General features: G+C 48.4%; 1 pseudogene; it reads left to right on the top strand.

Moving 5' to 3' along the window:
- Positions 1 to 117: 117 nt before the first annotated feature.
- LOC124033487 lies at positions 118 to 20,545 on the top strand (annotated as a pseudogene).
- Positions 20,546 to 20,793: the final 248 nt, after the last annotated feature.

Raw genomic sequence — 20,793 nt, 5'->3', positions numbered from 1 at the left:
AGTGCAGTCAGACATAACAGGTCATTCTGTAATATCAGTCCCCTTTAAAGACACCATGTCAGCAGGCTGCCTGTAACAGTGAATATGGACAGTACTAATCTCTCTGTGTTGCTCTTGATGGCTCTCCTCTTAAGCCTGTCTTGTGCTGAGGTTGAGATAGCACCTCTATCCTGCCCAGAGTACCAAGAGGGCTTTAACGGCTCCTGTTATGAGTTTGTGGCTCTACCACGTTCCTTCCTCAGTGCACAGGGTTGGTGTGAGCGAGGTGGTGGACACCTGGCCTTCATTCTAAATATTGATACACAGCAGTTCCTACAGAAGCACCTGCAGCCAGAGCAGGACTGGTGGCTGGGTCTGGCACCTGCCTCCCCAAACCTAACACTGTTGCTGAAGGTAAGAGAGCAGCCCATTCAACTAAAGTGGGCATTATTTTATTACACTAATGCATTAGATCCTTTGATCATGCAAAGGATCTCCAAAGGGTGGGAGTAGAGTGCATTGTATTCAGTTGAGCAGAAATTGTACAGAAAACCGTTACATTTCCACTGGTCTCCCAACCTAAGACAGATGCTGGGCTTGTTGACTCCCACGTCAGCTGGCCTCTTGCTGGGAGATTTCTAATGTATTAATCTCAAACCATTGCTAGGAGACCATGCCACATTTATATCAATATGCTGTCCAGTCCTTTGTTTTTGTTCTCATCCCTCACGAGAACGCAAGCTATCATAGTATTTATCAAATTAACTAGATAGTACACAGTAAGCATGTCAGGTTGAACATCTAATATTGTGGGAAAATAATACTTTATTTCCTCTACTTTGAAGAGCAGGTGTTCCTAATGTTTTGTACCCTCAGTGTATATAGAATATAATACTTTCATGGGTGTTTGTGCTGTAAATCCTCAGGTCCTCTCTCCTGGCTTGATGGCTCTGATGTCGGCTACTCTAACTGGGTGAACGACCCTGATCCAGGGGCTGGCTGTGGTCACATACTGAGGAGCTCAGGGTTTCAGTGGGAGGCAACAAGCAACTGTAGCCAGGAGCTGCACTTCATCTGCCAATTTGGTTTGTATTTGATGTGTGTGTTTGTGAGGCAGAGAGTGAGGAGTGCAGCTGGATAGAACTTTTAATATTGTAAAACAAACACAGCTGTAGTGAAGGAGGGAAATGCACTAAAACAAAATTCCACTTGAGGAAGGAGCTATTGTATAATCAACATAAAATATGTCTTTATCACATAGGAAACTACACTGAGTGCTACATGAAGAATGAAGGGATAATAATAATTGCATAATTAACTCAGGAACAACACCTGTGTGGAAGGACCTGCTTTCAATATACTTTGTATCCCTCATTTAATCAAGTGTTTCCTTTATTTTGGCAGTTACATATGTTGGACATCATACTGCTTTTGGACTGGCCTAAGTGGCCATACAGAATGTTGATAAATATCTGGAATGAATCGAGTTAGAAATTATTTAGCTCAAACTATTGACAGATTTGTAATCCTTAAGTGTACAACAGGGTAATTACATTTACATTACATTTAAGTCATTTAGCAGACGCTCTTATCCAGAGCGACTTACAAATTGGTGCATTCACCTTATGACATCCAGTGGAACAGCCACTTTACAATAGTGCATCTAAATCTTTTAAGGGGGGGGGGTGAGAAGGATTACTTTATCCTATCCTAGGTATTCCCTAGGTATTCCTTAAAGAGGTGAGGTTTCACGTGTCTCCGGAAGGTGGTGATTGACTCCGCTGTCCTGGCGTCGTGAGGGAGTTTGTTCCACCATTGGGGGGCCAGAGCAGCGAACAGTTTTGACTGGGCTGAGCGGGAACTGTACTTCCTCAGTGGTAGGGAGGCGAGCAGGCCAGAGGTGGATGAACGCAGTGCCCTTGTTTGGGTGTAGGGCCTGATCAGAGCCTGGAGGTACTGAGGTGCCGTTCCCCTCACAGCTCCGTAGGCAAGCACCATGGTCTTGTAGCGGATGCGAGCTTCAACTGGAAGCCAGTGGAGAGAGCGGAGGAGCGGGATGACGTGAGAGAACTTGGGAAGGTTGAACACCAGACGGGCTGCGGCGTTCTGGATGAGTTGTAGGGGTTTAATGGCACAGGCAGGGAGCCCAGCCAACAGCGAGTTGCAGTAATCCAGACGGGAGATGACAAGTGCCTGGATTAGGACCTGCGCCGCTTCCTGTGTGAGGCAGGGTCGTACTCTGCGGATGTTGTAGAGCATGAACCTACAGGAACGGGCCACCGCCTTGATGTTGGTTGAGAACGACAGGGTGTTGTCCAGGATCACGCCAAGGTTCTTAGCGCTCTGGGAGGAGGACACAGTGGAGTTGTCAACCGTGATGGCGAGATCATGGAACGGGCAGTCCTTCCCCGGGAGGAAGAGCAGCTCCGTCTTGCCGAGGTTCAGCTTGAGGTGGTGATCCGTCATCCACACTGATTTGTCTGCCAGACATGCAGAGATGCGATTCGCCACCTGGTCATCAGAAGGGGGAAAGGAGAAGATTAATTGTGTGTCGTCTGCATAGCAATGATAGGAGAGACCATGTGAGGTTATGACAGAGCCAAGTGACTTGGTGTATAGCGAGAATAGGAGAGGGCCTAGAACAGAGCCCTGGGGGACACCAGTGGTGAGAGCGCGTGGTGAGGAGACAGATTCTCGCCATGCCACCTGGTAGGAGCGACCTGTCAGGTAGGACGCAATCCAAGCGTGGGCCGCGCCGGAGATGCCCAACTCGGAGAGGGTGGAGAGGAGGATCTGATGGTTCACAGTATCGAAGGCAGCCGATAGGTCTAGAAGGATGAGAGCAGAGGAGAGAGAGTTAGCTTTAGCAGTGCGGAGCGCCTCCATGATACAGAGAAGAGCAGTCTCAGTTGAATGACTAGTCTTGAAACCTGACTGATTTGGATCAAGAAGGTCATTCTGAGAGAGATAGCGGGAGAGCTGGCCAAGGACGGCACGTTCAAGAGTTTTGGAGAGAAAAGAAAGAAGGGATACTGGTCTGTAGTTGTTGACATCGGAGGGATCGAGTGTAGGTTTTTTCAGAAGGGGTGCAACTCTCGCTCTCTTGAAGACGGAAGGGACATAGCCAGCGGTCAGGGATGAGTTGATGAGCGAGGTGAGGTAAGGGAGAAGGTCTCCGGAAATGGTCTGGAGAAGAGAGGAGGGGATAGGGTCAAGCGGGCAGGTTGTTGGGCGGCCGGCCGTCACAAGACGCGAGATTTCATCTGGAGAGAGAGGGGAGAAAGAGGTCAGAGCACAGGGTAGGGCAGTGTGAGCAGAACCAGCGGTGTCGTTTGACTTAGCAAACGAGGATCGGATGTCGTCTTCTTTTCAAAATGGTTGACGAAGTCATCTGCAGAGAGGGAGGAGGGGGGGGAGGAGGATTCAGGAGGGAGGAGAAGGTGGCAAAGAGCTTCCTAGGGTTAGAGGCAGGTGCTTGGAATTTAGAGTGGTAGAAAGTGGCTAATGACATTAGCATGTTAATTGACTGATTTAATTAGAATTCAGAAGTAAATTGGTCACATTTAACATGAGTTCCTCTCATGCCTATGGAGCATGCTGTAATTACACTAATAATAATGTTGCATTAAATGCATAATAATGACATAATAATGTATGTATTGCTTTGTTATTACAAAGGTAATCTGTTTCTAGTACAACACTGTTACTATTACCATTTGTATGATAACAATAACTGTCCATTGCTATGTATTTACAAAGCAATAATCAAGTTACTATGTTACAAAATGTGAATTCAATGTTTTTAAGATGATCTATTTTATGCTAAAAAACAGTACCTATATTCTTTCAGTTGCCAGGATAATTGTAATACAGTGGATGTAAAATGTTTTTTTTTTTAATGTACAATTAAAATTGGACTGTAACTCCAGTTGCCCAAAGGTAATTTGGCATATTGAGGACCCAAAACCTTCAACAGTAAGTCTGAGATTCCTTTATTGTTGCATGCTGAATGCAATCATATTTTTTACTGGTATCAAACCAAATTGTATTTGTTGCATACATGTGTTTAGCAGATGTTATTGCGGGTGTAGTGAAATGCTTGTTTTCATGTGTGAAGGAGTTTCGTTAGAGTGCATGAATCAATTTATTGACGAACCCATGTTGCCTAATTTGGAGTTGACATATTCTAGATAAATAAAACAAGTTGATGCATAAACACATTCTTTTTGGACTGCAGGTGATTGACTATACAATAGCCAGAGTTCAGTGTACATGAGGACAACATTTTGAACTCCGTGGTCTTCTAGGGTGCCCTGCAAAACTGTTACAACAACGCAGGGAAAAGACACTTAAGGAGAGAAAAGATCAAGATGGTCAGAAAGAGTACAAAGTCAGCAAAAACTACCTGAAAGAAGCTTCAGATAGGCTTCAGAATCTCCATGTGATAGTTTATGGTGAGCATCTATTCCTTATATTCAATTCCAAAAACACTATAAGTACAGGCTAAAAGTTTGGTTAACTCAGTTGATAACAGGATGTCCTTCAGATATGTTGAACTTGCGTCAAACTGTTCTTTAGCGTATCGACAGAAAAAAAGTCAACAAATTGTCATATTTAGACATTTTCCCGACTGATCAATTTGACATCGCTTTTTCTGTTTGAGATATTTATAGGAGCTGATTTTGGACTGATTCATCCTCAGACAGTATGGACCTAATGTAACATGTTCACGAGTGGAAATAAGATATCAATATCCCTTTATATCACCGTTGTTTAGATAAGGAAACTTTTGAATATGCCAGGTACACCATTCAGATACCAGGTGTTACGACACATGCTGCTGCTGATGCTACGCCACCTGTAACCTCTGCTCTGACTATCACCTTAAGTCCCCCTTCATGGCGTATTTACCCTCCGAATGGCACCGTTCTGGATCCTTTCAATATCACCTGTACAACACCTACATCTTGCACAAACGGCTGCCAATATTGTTTTAAAACTGACCAAGGTGAGTATTCCTATTTGCCAGTGTTATATCTTTCAGGAGACCTTCTCCCATCAAAACAGTTTAGCACCAGAGCCAGATTAAGATAAAATGCCATATTGATTTAGTTTAAAAAAAAAGATCTATGTAATCAGATTGTTTTTCTTCTATATATTTTAGGTAAACATCTGCGCTGCAGTTCTGTAAATAAAGTCACGTTCATCTTTCTACTTGTTGGGGAGCAACTACAGCTGTCGGTAAGGTGACTGTCATGTTTGTCATTTATTATCATGTCTTGTCCCTGTGCTCCCCATTCTATTCGTTTCCCTCTGCTGGTCTTATTAGGTTCTTTCCCTCTTTCTATCCCTCTCTCTCCCCCTCCCTCTCTCACTCTCTCGCTCTCTCTTCTCTCTATCGTTCCGTTCCTGCTCCCAGCTGTTCCTATTCCCCTAATCATCATTTAGTCTTCCCACACCTGTTCCCGATCCTTTCCCCTGATTGGAGTCCCTATTTATTCCTTTGTGTTCCGTTCCTGTCCCGTCGGTTCCTTGTTTAGTATTCACCGTGCTGTGATTGTGTTTCGCCCTGTCCTGTCGTGTTTTTTGCCTTCATCAGATGCTGCGTGTGAGCAGGTGTCTCTGTCAACTACGGCCTGCGCCTACCCGGCGACCTGCAGTCTGTGGCCGCTTCTCTTGTTATTCCCCTCTACAGACTAGAGGATTTCTGTTATTCCCTGTTTGGACTTGAATAAACTCTGTTTCTGTTAAGTCGCTTTTGGGTCCTCTATCACCTGCATGACAGAAGGAACCGACCAAGGAATGGACCCAGCGACTTCAGACGCTCGTTACACTGCCGTCGAGATCCAAGGAGCCATGCTCGGCAGACACGAGCAGGAATTGTCTGCTGCTCGCCATGCCATGGAGAACCTGGCCGCTCAGGTTTCCGACCTCTCTGGACAGTTCCAGAGTCTACGTCTCGTGCCACCTGTTACTTCCTGGCCTGCCGAGCCTCCAGAACCTAGGGTTAATAACCCACCTTGCTACTCCGGGCAGCCCACTGAGTGCCGCTCCTTTCTCACGCAGTGTGAGATTGTGTTCTCTCTCCAACCCAACACATACTCTAGAGAGAGAGCTCGGGTTGCTTACGTCATTTCACTCCTTACTGGCCGGGCTCGAGAATGGGGCACAGCTATCTGGGAGGCAAGGGCTGATTGCTCTAACAAGTTCCAGAACTTTAAAGAGGAGATGATTCGGGTTTTTGACCGTTCAGTTTTTGGTGGGGAGGCTTCTAGGGCCCTGGCTTCCTTATGCCAAGGTGAACGGTCCATAACGGATTATTCTATTGAGTTTCGCACTCTTGCTGCCTCTAGTGAGTGGAACGAGCCGGCGCTGCTCGCTCGTTTTCTGGAGGGACTCCACGCAGTGGTTAAGGATGAGATTCTCTCCCGGGAGGTTCCTTCAGATGTGGACTCTTTGATTGCTCTCGCCATCCGCATAGAACGACGGGTAGATCTTCGTCACCGGGCTCGTGGAAGAGAGCTCGCATCAACGGTGTTTCCCTGCTCCGCATCGCAACCATCTCCCTCCTCTGGCTTTGAGACTGAGCCCATGCAGCTGGGAGGGATTCGCATCTCGACTAAGGAGAGGGAACGGAGGATCACCAACCGCCTGTGCCTCTATTGCGGAGTTGCTGGACATTTTGTTAATTCATGTCCAGTAAAAGCCAGAGCTCATCTGTAAGCGGAGGGCTACAGGTGAGCGCAACTACTCAAGTCTCTCCATCAAAATCCTGTACTACTTTGTCGGTCCATCTACGCTGGACCGGTTCGGGTGCTACATGTAGTGCCTTGATAGACTCTGGGGCTGAGGGTTGTTTCATGGACGAAGCATGGGTTCGGAAACATGACATTCCTTTCAGAGAGTTAGAGAAGCCTACGCCCATGTTCGCCTTAGATGGTAGTCATCTTCCCAGTATCAGATTTGAGACACTACCTTTAACCCTCACAGTATCTGGTAACCACAGTGAGACTATTTCTTTTTTGATTTTCCGTTCACCGTTTACACCTGTTGTTTTGGGTCATCCCTGGCTAGTATGTCATAATCCTTCTATTAATTGGTCTAGTAATTCTATCCTATCCTGGAACGTTTCTTGTCATGTGAAGTGTTTAATGTCTGCCATCCCTCCCGTTTCTTCTGTCCCTACTTCTCAGGAGGAACCTGGCGATTTGACAGGAGTGCCGGAGGAATATCATGATCTGCGCACGGTCTTCAGTCGGTCCCGAGCCAACTCCCTTCCTCCTCACCGGTCGTATGATTGTAGTATTGATCTCCTTCCGGGGACCACTCCTCCTCGAGGTAGACTATACTCTCTGTCGGCTCCCGAACGTAAGGCTCTCGAGGATTATTTGTCTGTGTCTCTTGACGCCGGTACCATAGTGCCTTCTTCCTCTCCGGCCGGGGCGGGGTTCTTTTTGTTAAGAAGAAGGACGGTACTCTGCGCCCTGCGTGGATTATCGAGGCTGAATGACATAACGGTTAAGAATCGTTATCCGCTTCCCCTTATGTCATCAGCCTTCGAGATTCTGCAGGGAGCCAGGTGCTTTACTAAGTTGGACCTTCGTAACGCTTACCATCTCGTGCGCATCAGAGAGGGGGACGAGTGGAAAACGGCGTTTAACACTCCGTTAGGGCATTTTGAGTACCGGGTTCTGCCGTTCGGTCTCGCCAATGCGCCAGCTGTTTTTCAGGCATTAGTTAATGATGTTCTGAGAGACATGCTGAACATCTTTGTTTTTGTCTATCTTGACGATATCCTGATTTTTTCTCCGTCACTCGAGATTCATGTTCAGCACGTTCGACGTGTTCTACAGCGCCTTTTAGAGAATTGTCTCTACGTAAAGGCTGAGAAGTGCTCTTTTCATGTCTCCTCCGTTACTTTTCTCGGTTCCGTTATTTCCGCTGAAGGCATTCAGATGGATTCCGCTAAGGTCCAAGCTGTCAGTGATTGGCCCGTTCCAAGGTCACGTGTCGAGTTGCAGCGCTTTTTAGGTTTCGCTAATTTCTATCGGCGTTTCATTCGTAATTTCGGTCAAGTTGCTGCCCCTCTCACAGCTCTTACTTCTGTCAAGACGTGTTTTAAGTGGTCCGGTTCCGCCCAGGGAGCTTTTGATCTTCTAAAAGAACGTTTTACGTCCGCTCCTATCCTCGTTACTCCTGACGTCACTAGACAATTCATTGTCGAGGTTGACGCTTCAGAGGTAGGCGTGGGAGCCATTCTATCCCAGCGCTTCCAGTCTGACGATAAGGTTCATCCTTGCGCTTATTTTTCTCATCGCCTGTCGCCATCTGAGCGCAACTATGATGTGGGTAACCGTGAACTGCTCGCCATCCGCTTAGCCCTAGGCGAATGGCGACAGTGGTTGGAGGGGGCGACCGTTCCTTTTGTCGTTTGGACAGACCATAAGAACCTTGAGTACATCCGTTCTGCCAAACGACTTAATGCCCGTCAAGCTCGTTGGGCGTTGTTTTTCGCTCGTTTCGAGTTTGTGATTTCTTACCGTCCGGGTAGCAAGAACACCAAGCCTGATGCCTTATCCCGTCTGTTTAGTTCTTCTGTGGCTTCTACTGATCCCGAGGGGATTCTTCCTTATGGGCGTGTTGTCGGGTTAACAGTCTGGGGAATTGAAAGACAGGTTAAGCAAGCACTCACGCACACTGCGTCGCCGCGCGCTTGTCCTAGTAACCTCCTTTTCGTTCCTGTTTCCACTCGTCTGGCTGTTCTTCAGTGGGCTCACTCTGCCAAGTTAGCTGGTCATCCCGGTGTTCGAGGCACTCTTGCGTCTATTCGCCAGCGCTTTTGGTGGCCGACTCAGGAGCGTGACACGCGCCGTTTCGTGGCTGCTTGTTCGGACTGCGCGCAGACTAAGTCGGGTAACTCTCCTCCTGCCGGTCGTCTCAGACCGCTCCCCATTCCTTCTCGACCATGGTCTCACATCGCCTTAGACTTCATTACCGGTCTGCCTTTGTCTGCGGGGAAGACTGTGATTCTTACGGTTGTCGATAGGTTCTCTAAGGCGGCACATTTCATTCCCCTCGCTAAACTTCCTTCCGCTAAGGAGACGGCACAAATCATTATTGAGAATGTATTCAGAATTCATGGCCTCCCGTTAGACGCCGTTTCAGACAGAGGCCCGCAATTCACGTCACAGTTTTGGAGGGAGTTCTGTCGTTTGATTGGTGCGTCCGTCAGTCTCTCTTCCGGGTTTCATCCCCAGTCTAACGGTCAAGCAGAGAGGGCCAATCAGACGATTGGTCGCATACTACGCAGCCTTTCTTTCAGAAACCCTGCGTCTTGGGCAGAACAGCTCCCCTGGGCAGAATACGCTCACAATTCGCTTCCTTCGTCTGCTACCGGGTTATCTCCGTTTCAGAGTAGTCTGGGTTACCAGCCTCCTCTGTTCTCATCCCAGCTTGCCGAGTCCAGCGTTCCCTCCGCTCAAGCGTTTGTCCAACGTTGTGAGCGCACCTGGAGGAGGGTGAGGTCTGCACTTTGCCGTTACAGGGCACAGACGGTGAGAGCCGCCAATAAACGCAGGATTAAGAGTCCAAGGTATTGTTGCGGCCAGAGAGTGTGGCTTTCCACTCGCAACCTTCCTCTTACGACAGCTTCTCGTAAGTTGACTCCGCGGTTCATTGGTCCGTTCCGTGTCTCCCAGGTCGTCAATCCTGTCGCTGTGCGACTGCTTCTTCCGCGACATCTTCGTCGCGTCCATCCTGTCTTCCATGTCTCCTGTGTTAAGCCCTTTCTTCGCACCCCGTTCGTCTTCCCTCCCCCTCCCGTCCTTGTCGAGAGCGCACCTATTTACAAGGTACATAAGATCATGGACATGCGTTCTCGGGGACGGGGTCACCAATACTTAGTGGATTGGGAGGGTTACGGTCCTGAGGAGAGGAGTTGGGTTCCGTCTCGGGACGTGCTGGACCGTTCACTCATCGATGATTTCCTCCGTTGCCGCCAGGATTCCTCCTCGAGTGCGCCAGGAGGCGCTCGGTGAGTGGGGGGTACTGTCATGTTTGTCATTTATTATCATGTCTTGTCCCTGTGCTCCCCATTCTATTCGTTTCCCTCTGCTGGTCTTATTAGGTTCTTTCCCTCTTTCTATCCCTCTCTCTCCCCCTCCCTCTCTCACTCTCTCGCTCTCTCTTCTCTCTATCGTTCCGTTCCTGCTCCCAGCTGTTCCTATTCCCCTAATCATCATTTAGTCTTCCCACACCTGTTCCCGATCCTTTCCCCTGATTGGAGTCCCTATTTATTCCTTTGTGTTCCGTTCCTGTCCCGTCGGTTCCTTGTTTAGTATTCACCGTGCTGTGATTGTGTTACGCCCTGTCCTGTCGTGTTTTTTGCCTTCATCAGATGCTGCGTGTGAGCAGGTGTCTCTGTCAACTACGGCCTGCGCCTACCCGAAGCGACCTGCAGTCTGTGGCCGCTTCTCTTGTTATTCCCCTCTACAGACTAGAGGATTTCTGTTATTCCCTGTTTGGACTTGAATAAACTCTGTTTCTGTTAAGTCGCTTTTGGGTCCTCTATCACCTGCATGACAGTGACTGTTACAGAATTGAACACAAAGACTCGTGAAAGTACCACAATCCCCACTGAGGTTTGTTATTACCAAACAAAATCAATAATCTTATATATATTTTACTAATGATTTAATGTATGGTCTCCGTCTTGCCTTTCATCTCCATAGTTCACATCCATTTAGTAATTGGAGCACTCATTTAATTGTTATCCCCAAGGTGCGGCCAGCCAAGTCCGGTACCCCAGTGCAGGAGCTCCAATCTGCAGTGGCAAACACAGTGGCTAATCTACATAAGCAACTCAATAACTATCTCTGGAAGACGGCCACCGGGAGAGAGAAGCTGTGCTGAAAGAACCACGAAGACGATGACAAACCCGTGATTTATGTTTGTTGTAGTTTAAAGATTATCCTATTATGTTCTTGTTTCATCGGGAGAAGAAGATGTGTGTTTTTTTTCCTTGGAAGATTTTTCATTGATTATGTTAGAATGTTTTTGTTGACAAAATACCCTCAATAGAGAACCGTGTTCAATCAGAAAAACCTACTCCTGACTCGTTTATTCCACCTTCCCGCTTTAGAGTGACGCCTAATTACTTGGTACGCTCACATTAGGTAGTGCTTTTAAACCCTCTCTCTTGATTCACTATTTCCCGCTTGTTACAGATGCTGAGTTTGAAGAAGAACCCATTTTCATGGAGCGAGAACAATATTACCGGCACAGTGGGGTCTGTCTCCCTGACTAGAGGAGATGGTTCTGTCATCCCTCATAGAGAACCTATCTGAGGAGATTGAGGTCAGGGCGCTGCAAATCCCTGCATATTCTATGTCATTTGAGAGTGAAACATTTTGAAAAACATAACCTCTTCTTTGATGCTCAGATCTTCTTGCCAAGGCCTGAAGGAGGGCAAGCAAAAAGCACAATACTGTACTTGGGAAACTACAGCACACTGATGATCGACGCCCCTTCACCTGGTGTAACACTGGTGCTGAAGATAAAGCCATCGAAGGACGTAGCCTTTCAACTGTTCCTGGGGTATAAAGACTACCCAAACAATGAGCAATACATAGTCAAGACCCAGATGCCTCACCAGAGCAACACGTAAGGTGATGTACCTCCTGAACATACATATGAATCACGTAGACATAACAATTGTGAAGTATGATGAACTGATAACATTTAATGTTTAGAAAATGTGTGTGTGTGTATTTTGAGTCCAGGGGAGAAATACACCTGTGTCCTGGGTCCCAATGATTTGACAGGAAAAGTTGGGGTGCATTACCTTGTGGTGAGGCCCATTGTAGAAGCAGGGGTTAAATCCGTCAATGCCACTGTGACTGTCACCTCCATTGCTGCTCAGTGCAAGTATTGGAATGAAACCTTATCCACCTGGAGTGAAGATGGCTGCAGGGTGAGTTCAACAAGTACGACACAACACCTTATAATAAAACAAAGGCACATTGCAGAATCCCTGCAATCCTTGACCAGGCCATAATGAAATACATAAACCAACTGTGATCTCCTTAGGTTGGTCCTTTAACCACGCTATTGGCCAACCAGTGCTTATGTACGCACTTGACCTTCTTCGGGAACTCTTTCTTCGTCATGCCCAACCTCGTAGACGTGTCACGTACAGCTGATGTCATGCAGGTGAAAGAGGACCCAAAAGCGACTTGGCGAAAACAGAGTCTTTAATCCAGTAAAGTAAATACAAACAAAAAACACAACTTTCACTCGAAATGACGAGGACAAACTGGAGACTCGATCTTGAACAGCAGGTGAACAGCAGGTTGCCTCGGGAAGGCACTTGAACCAGACAGACTCAGACACCTGCTCACCACGCAGCATCTGAGGAAAACACGACACGACAGGGCGATACACAAACACAGCACGGTGAATTCTAGACAAGGAACCGACAGGACAGGAACGGAACACAAAGGAAGAAATAGGGACTCTAATCAGGGGAAAGGATCGGGAACAGGTGTGGGAAGACTAAATGATTGATTAGGGGAATAGGAACAGCTGGGAGCAGGAACGGAACGATAGAGAGAAGAGAGAGCGAGAGAGTGAGAGAGGGAGGGGGAGAGAGAGGGATAGAAAGAGGGAAAGAACCTAATAAGACCAGCAGAGGGAAACGAATAGAATGGGAAGCACAGGGACAAGACAAGATAATAAATGACAAAACATGACAGTACCCCCCACTCACCGAGCGCCTCCTGGCGCACTCGAGGAGGAATCCTGGCGGCAACGGAGGAAATCATCAATGAGTGAACGGTCCAGCACGTCCCGAGACGGAACCCAACTCCTCTCCTCAGGACCGTAACCCTCCCAATCCACTAAGTATTGGTGACCCCGTCCCCGAGAACGCATGTCCATGATCTTATGTACCTTGTAAATAGGTGCGCTCTCGACAAGGACGGGAGGGGGGGAGGGAAGACGAACGGGGTGCGAAGAAAGGGCTTGACACAGGAGACATGGAAGACAGGATGGACGCGACGAAGATGTCGCGGGAAGAAGCAGTCGCACAGCGACAGGATTGACGACCTGGGAGACACGGAACGGACCAATGAACCGCGGAGTCAACTTACGAGAAGCTGTCGTAAGAGGAAGGTTGCGAGTGGAAAGCCACACTCTCTGGCCGCAACAATACCTTGGACTCTTAATCCTGCGTTTATTGGCGGCTCTCACAGTCTGTGCCCTGTAACGGCAAAGTGCAGACCTCACCCTCCTCCAGGTGCGCTCACAACGTTGGACAAACGCTTGAGCGGAGGGAACGCTGGACTCGGCAAGCTGGGATGAGAACAGAGGAGGCTGGTAACCCAGACTACTCTGAAACGGAGATAACCCGGTAGCAGACGAAGGAAGCGAATTGTGAGCGTATTCTGCCCAGGGGAGCTGTTCTGCCCAAGACGCAGGGTTTCTGAAAGAAAGGCTGCGTAGTATGCGACCAATCGTCTGATTGGCCCTCTCTGCTTGACCGTTAGACTGGGGATGAAACCCGGAAGAGAGACTGACGGACGCACCAATCAAACGACAGAACTCCCCCCAAAACTGTGACGTGAATTGCGGGCCTCTGTCTGAAACGGCGTCTAACGGGAGGCCATGAATTCTGAATACATTCTCGATAATGATTTGTGCCGTCTCCTTAGCGGAAGGAAGTTTAGCGAGGGGAATGAAATGTGCCGCCTTAGAGAACCTATCGACAACCGTAAGAATCACAGTCTTCCCCGCAGACAAAGGCAGACCGGTAATGAAGTCTAGGGCGATGTGAGACCATGGTCGAGAAGGAATGGGGAGCGGTCTGAGACGACCGGCAGGAGGAGAGTTACCCGACTTAGTCTGCGCGCAGTCCGAACAAGCAGCCACGAAACGGCGCGTGTCACGCTCCTGAGTCGGCCACCAAAAGCGCTGGCGAATAGACGCAAGAGTGCCTCGAACACCGGGATGACCAGCTAACTTGGCAGAGTGAGCCCACTGAAGAACAGCCAGACGAGTGGAAACAGGAACGAAAAGGAGGTTACTAGGACAAGCGCGCGGCGACGCAGTGTGCGTGAGTGCTTGCTTAACCTGTCTTTCAATTCCCCAGACTGTTAACCCGACAACACGCCCATAAGGAAGAATCCCCTCGGGATCAGTAGAAGCCACAGAAGAACTAAACAGACGGGATAAGGCATCAGGCTTGGTGTTCTTGCTACCCGGACGGTAAGAAATCACAAACTCGAAACGAGCGAAAAACAACGCCCAACGAGCTTGACGGGCATTAAGTCGTTTGGCAGAACGGATGTACTCAAGGTTCTTATGGTCTGTCCAAACGACAAAAGGAACGGTCGCCCCCTCCAACCACTGTCGCCATTCGCCTAGGGCTAAGCGGATGGCGAGCAGTTCACGGTTACCCACATCATAGTTGCGCTCAGATGGCGACAGGCGATGAGAAAAATAAGCGCAAGGATGAACCTTATCGTCAGACTGGAAGCGCTGGGATAGAATGGCTCCCACGCCTACCTCTGAAGCGTCAACCTCGACAATGAATTGTCTAGTGACGTCAGGAGTAACGAGGATAGGAGCGGACGTAAAACGTTCTTTTAGAAGATCAAAAGCTCCCTGGGCGGAACCGGACCACTTAAAACACGTCTTGACAGAAGTAAGAGCTGTGAGAGGGGCAGCAACTTGACCGAAATTACGAATGAAACGCCGATAGAAATTAGCGAAACCTAAAAAGCGCTGCAACTCGACACGTGACCTTGGAACGGGCCAATCACTGACAGCTTGGACCTTAGCGGAATCCATCTGAATGCCTTCAGCGGAAATAACGGAACCGAGAAAAGTAACGGAGGAGACATGAAAAGAGCACTTCTCAGACTTTACGTAGAGACAATTCTCTAAAAGGCGCTGTAGAACACGTCGAACGTGCTGAACATGAATCTCGAGTGACGGAGAAAAAATCAGGATATCGTCAAGATAGACAAAAACAAAGATGTTCAGCATGTCTCTCAGAACATCATTAACTAATGCCTGAAAAACAGCTGGCGCATTGGCGAGACCAAACGGCAGAACCCGGTACTCAAAATGCCCTAACGGAGTGTTAAACGCCGTTTTCCACTCGTCCCCCTCTCTGATGCGCACGAGATGGTAAGCGTTACGAAGGTCCAACTTAGTAAAGCACCTGGCTCCCTGCAGAATCTCGAAGGCTGATGACATAAGGGGAAGCGGATAACGATTCTTAACCGTTATGTCATTCAGCCTCGATAATCCACGCAGGGGCGCAGAGTACCGTCCTTCTTCTTAACAAAAAAGAACCCCGCCCGGCCGGAGAGGAAGAAGGCACTATGGTACCGGCGTCAAGAGACACAGACAAATAATCCTCGAGAGCCTTACGTTCGGGAGCCGACAGAGAGTATAGTCTACCCCGAGGAGGAGTGGTCCCCGGAAGGAGATCAATACTACAATCATACGACCGGTGAGGAGGAAGGGAGTTGGCTCGGGACCGACTGAAGACCGTGCGCAGATCATGATATTCCTCCGGCACTCCTGTCAAATCGCCAGGTTCCTCCTGAGAAGTAGGGACAGAAGAAACGGGAGGGATGGCAGACATTAAACACTTCACATGACAAGAAACGTTCCAGGATAGGATAGAATTACTAGACCAATTAATAGAAGGATTATGACATACTAGCCAGGGATGACCCAAAACAACAGGTGTAAACGGTGAACGAAAAATCAAAAAAGAAATGGTCTCACTGTGGTTACCAGATACTGTGAGGGTTAAAGGTAGTGTCTCAAATCTGATACTGGGAAGATGACTACCATCTAAGGCGAACATGGGCGTAGGCTTCTCTAACTCTCTGAAAGGAATGTCATGTTTCCGAACCCATGCTTCGTCCATGAAACAACCCTCAGCCCCAGAGTCTATCAAGGCATTACATGTAGCACCCGAACCGGTCCAGCGTAGATGGACCGACAAAGTAGTACAGGATTTTGATGGAGAGACTTGAGTAGTTGCGCTCACCTGTAGCCCTCCGCTTACAGATGAGCTCTGGCTTTTACTGGACATGAATTAACAAAATGTCCAGCAACTCCGCAATAGAGGCACAGGCGGTTGGTGATCCTCCGTTCCCTCTCCTTAGTCGAGATGCGAATCCCTCCCAGCTGCATGGGCTCAGACTCTGAGCCAGAGGAGGGAGATGGTTGCGATGCGGAGCAGGGAAACACCGTTGATGCGAGCTCTCTTCCACGAGCCCGGTGACGAAGATCTACCCGTCGTTCTATGCGGATGGCGAGAGCAATCAAAGAGTCCACATCTGAAGGAACCTCCCGGGAGAGAATCTCATCCTTAACCACTGCGTGGAGTCCCTCCAGAAAACGAGCGAGCAGCGCCGGCTCGTTCCACTCACTAGAGGCAGCAAGAGTGCGAAACTCAATAGAATAATCCGTTATGGACCGTTCACCTTGGCATAAGGAAGCCAGGGCCCTAGAAGCCTCCCCACCAAAAACTGAACGGTCAAAAACCCGAATCATCTCCTCTTTAAAGTTCTGGAACCTGTTAGAGCAATCAGCCCTTGCCTCCCAGATAGCTGTGCCCCATTCTCGAGCCCGGCCAGTAAGGAGTGAAATGACGTAAGCAACCCGAGCTCTCTCTCTAGAGTATGTGTTGGGTTGGAGAGAGAACACAATCTCACACTGCGTGAGAAAGGAGCGGCACTCAGTGGGCTGCCCGGAGTAGCAAGGTGGGTTATTAACCCTAGGTTCTGGAGGCTCGGCAGGCCAGGAAGTAACAGGTGGCACGAGACGTAGACTCTGGAACTGTCCAGAGAGGTCGGAAACCTGAGCGGCCAGGTTCTCCACGGCATGGCGAGCAGCAGACAATTCCTGCTCGTGTCTGCCGAGCATGGCTCCTTGGATCTCGACGGCAGTGTAACGAGCGTCTGAAGTCGCTGGGTCCATTCCTTGGTCGGTTCCTTCTGTCATGCAGGTGAAAGAGGACCCAAAAGCGACTTGGCGAAAACAGAGTCTTTAATCCAGTAAAGTAAATACAAACAAAAACACAACTTTCACTCGAAATGACGAGGACAAACTGGAGACTCGATCTTGAACAGCAGGTGAACAGCAGGTTGCCTCGGGAAGGCACTTGAACCAGACAGACTCAGACACCTGCTCACCACGCAGCATCTGAGGAAAACACGACACGACAGGGCGATACACAAACACAGCACGGTGAATTCTAGACAAGGAACCGACAGGACAGGAACGGAACACAAAGGAAGAAATAGGGACTCTAATCAGGGGAAAGGATCGGGAACAGGTGTGGGAAGACTAAATGATTGATTAGGGGAATAGGAACAGCTGGGAGCAGGAACGGAACGATAGAGAGAAGAGAGAGCGAGAGAGTGAGAGAGGGAGGGGGAGAGAGAGGGATAGAAAGAGGGAAAGAACCTAATAAGACCAGCAGAGGGAAACGAATAGAATGGGAAGCACAGGGACAAGACAAGATAATAAATGACAAAACATGACAGCTGAGCTCTTTGCCACCTTTGCCCAAAATCCTGTCGTGGTGTGCTTTATTGGTTCCATCTTTGTTGCTTACGTATTGGTGGTAATATGGGCACGCAGGAAGGACATCCAGGACACAACCAAGGTCTGACTTGAAAAACCACTGCTACCATTTTATCATCTTTGCTGTTGATGCAAAGTTTTACCTTCAAGTGTTACTTCTTGTAGGTGAAGGTAACATTGTTGGAAGATAATGACCCCTTGGCTGAATACCGTTACATGCTGAATATCAGCACTGGGCATCGGCGTGGTGCTTCCACCTCCTCTCAGGTCAGTACCAACAGCTTCCACTGCTGCAGGACATCATATTCTGTTCTCTGATAAAACCACACTCAGTCACCCTGACTCTGTGTTGATGCTGCAGGTTACTGTGACTCTGCTAGGCACGGAGGGAGAGAGTGAGCCACACCACCTCACTGACCCTGACAAGCCTGTGTTTGAGAGGGGTGCAGTGGATATGTACCTGTTGACCACACCCTTCTCTCTGGGGGATCAGGCTGTGGCATGACAACTCAGTGGGACACCCTGCCTGGTAGGAAAGGGGGAGGAGGAGAACTCCATGACCAAAGTTGAACTTTGAAGTAAAGATGTAGGCCTAGTTGACGATACGTTTTCGTGCAGGTATATAAACAAAATATGGTGCAAGATGTAGAGACAGGACAGAAGTGGCACTTCCTGTGTAACTCATGGCTGGCCATAGATATGAGTGAGTGCACTCTGGATAAAGTTTTCCCTGTAGCCACAGAGATGGATTTGAAGAAATTCAGGTGACATGAAACTTGAATGCACCTTCGAATGGTAAAACATAAATAACAAGATAATTGTCCATTATGGTACAAGCTTCCTATACTGTATATTCTGCAGTAATCTGTTCTTCATGAGGACGGCAAAGGATTTCTGTGATGGCCACATCTGGTTTTCTGTGATCAGCCGGCCTCCAACGAGCACCTTCACATGTCCAGCGAGTCTCCTGCTGTTTCTCTCTGCTGCTGTGTACCATGCTGACCAGCATCATGTTCTGGGGCATCCCTACCGATCCCTCTGAGCAGACCATGGACCTGGGTATGGACGCCTGCACAGTATTGGTGCAGTATGGAAATAATAACATGTTTTCAGAACATTAAGATTTTCTCTCTCTCTCTCCTGTAGGTCATATCGAGTTCACCTGGCAGCAGCTGATGATTGGAGTTCAGAGTTCAATCATAATGTTTCTAACTCATCTCCTCATTGTGAGTATCTTCAGAAACACCCGCCCCCGAGAGACTAAGCCTGGAAAGCCCAAGGCAGAGGTGTCCAAGCAGGGGAAGACTGGCAGTGTCTCCCTCACAGCCTTCGTCTCCACAGAGGGACAGAGAACTCACACAAGACACAGTCATCAAGGTAAAATAAGTCAATATATTAATATTCCAATTGAAGCCAACATATGCCTACCATAAAAACGAATTTTAGATACTGTATGTCAGTCATGATTTGTAAGTAGACAATTGTAAGTGTAATCTCATCCTGACTGTCTTTATTCTGTATTCTCACCACATTAGCAAGGCTGTTAATGTACTGTATTCTCTCAGGACATAAAGAAGATTGCTATGAAGAGCCCCATTCCACACCTGGAGCTAGAGATGAAGCCTGGACAACAAACTGATATCAACTCTCTGCTCTCTCTGGTGGAGGACATCATCCGGCAGCAGAACCGAGCCAGTGGAGAGTTCTACACTGATGCCTCCAAGAAAGAGGGATCGCTCATTCTCTCACTAGGGGTAGCCAATCTGCAAGGTACAGCCCGAGCCTCCAGATCCTACAATGATGATCATCAGTATTAGTTAAAAATATTAAACTCTGTCTGACCCACATATTTCCTATGCAGCTCTGTTTTCAGAGACCAGCCTATGTGGGAGCCCTGAGAAGACTGGGGATGGGAGACAGAAAAGGAGCAACAACAGCCAGTATCTGTACAGGCAGCTATGCCATGTAGAGAAGGAGTTGAGCCTACTGGGACCCTCTCGTTTCCCCAACCCAGACAGCAACTGCCGGGCAGTGCAGCAGGTCCAGTGCATGAAGGGACTGCTAGAGTCTTCCAGCCTGGGATGGGAACAGCTGGCTCGAAGCCCAGGCCAAGCAGAGAGCAGTGATGGGGACAGTGGCAGTAAAAAGTGCTGTCAAGGCGGGCTTCCCTGGTGGTTTGCGTTCATTGGCTGGATTCTGGTGTTAGCCACCAGCGGAGTATCAGGCTACTTCACCATGATGTATGGGTTGACCTATGGGGAAGGACCGCTCTATAAGGTCGCTTTTTCATTCACTGCACCTGTTGGTTAACATGAATGTTCAAGGCCTATGATTCTGCCTACATGGGGTTCATGTGGATGTTGCTCCTGGTGGCATATGGCCAGCGGGACCCTAATGCTTACTTCCTGACTCAGCACATTCGGCATATTTCAGCCAAGGGATCTCAGACAGCATGAGTCACAAAGATGTGTTCACCTGGGCAAATACCTCTCTTCTCAGCAACCTCTTCAGAGAGTACCCAGGTAGGATTCTCTAAAGAACAGAAACATTAAGCTCTAAAATGTCCTAAATAAAGGTATAGATTGAATTCTGTGTCAACAAAAGCAAATGGTGTGTTAAAGGTTTCATCACTGATGGGAACTCCAAACTGGTTGGTAATACCCGACTTCGCCAGGTGAGGGTGCAGAAGAACTCCTGCCGCATCGCCCGCTTCATGTGCCAGGCTGTACCTGACTGCCATGCTCCATACTCATGGGAGGTGGAGGACATGGGCTCCTATGGGCCAGGCTGGAACCGCTCTGCGAGCGAAAACGCCTCAAAGACCCTCCACAGTCCCTGGCAGTACCAAACCCAGGCCAGACTCAGAGCCCAACTCATCTGGTGCAGTGTGGTCCTCTAAAGGGGAGGGGGGTTTGTGGTGGACCTGGGCCCTGAGTCACAGAATGCTAGTGGGTAAGCTCACAATTACCAATGCTTCAAATTGATCACAATTATCATACCATAGCAAATCGATTCCGTCTTGTGTAGTGAGAGGGCCAGATTACCGATGAGGCACGCAAGGAGGTTGGTGGTCCCCCAGATAGCATATGATATCAAGGAGATGATCTTTAAAGCTGCAATGATCTTTAAAGCTGCAAAACTTTTTCAGCCTCATGACAAATTGTTTAGAACAGCATTCCAAAATTGCTCATTATTTAGACACAA

The sequence above is a fragment of the Oncorhynchus gorbuscha genome, linkage group LG04 (assembly GCF_021184085.1).
Source record: "Oncorhynchus gorbuscha isolate QuinsamMale2020 ecotype Even-year linkage group LG04, OgorEven_v1.0, whole genome shotgun sequence".
NCBI classification, from domain to species: domain Eukaryota; kingdom Metazoa; phylum Chordata; class Actinopteri; order Salmoniformes; family Salmonidae; genus Oncorhynchus; species Oncorhynchus gorbuscha.
Note: the sequence above shows the minus strand (reverse complement) of the source record. Positions and strands in the feature narration are given on the sequence as shown.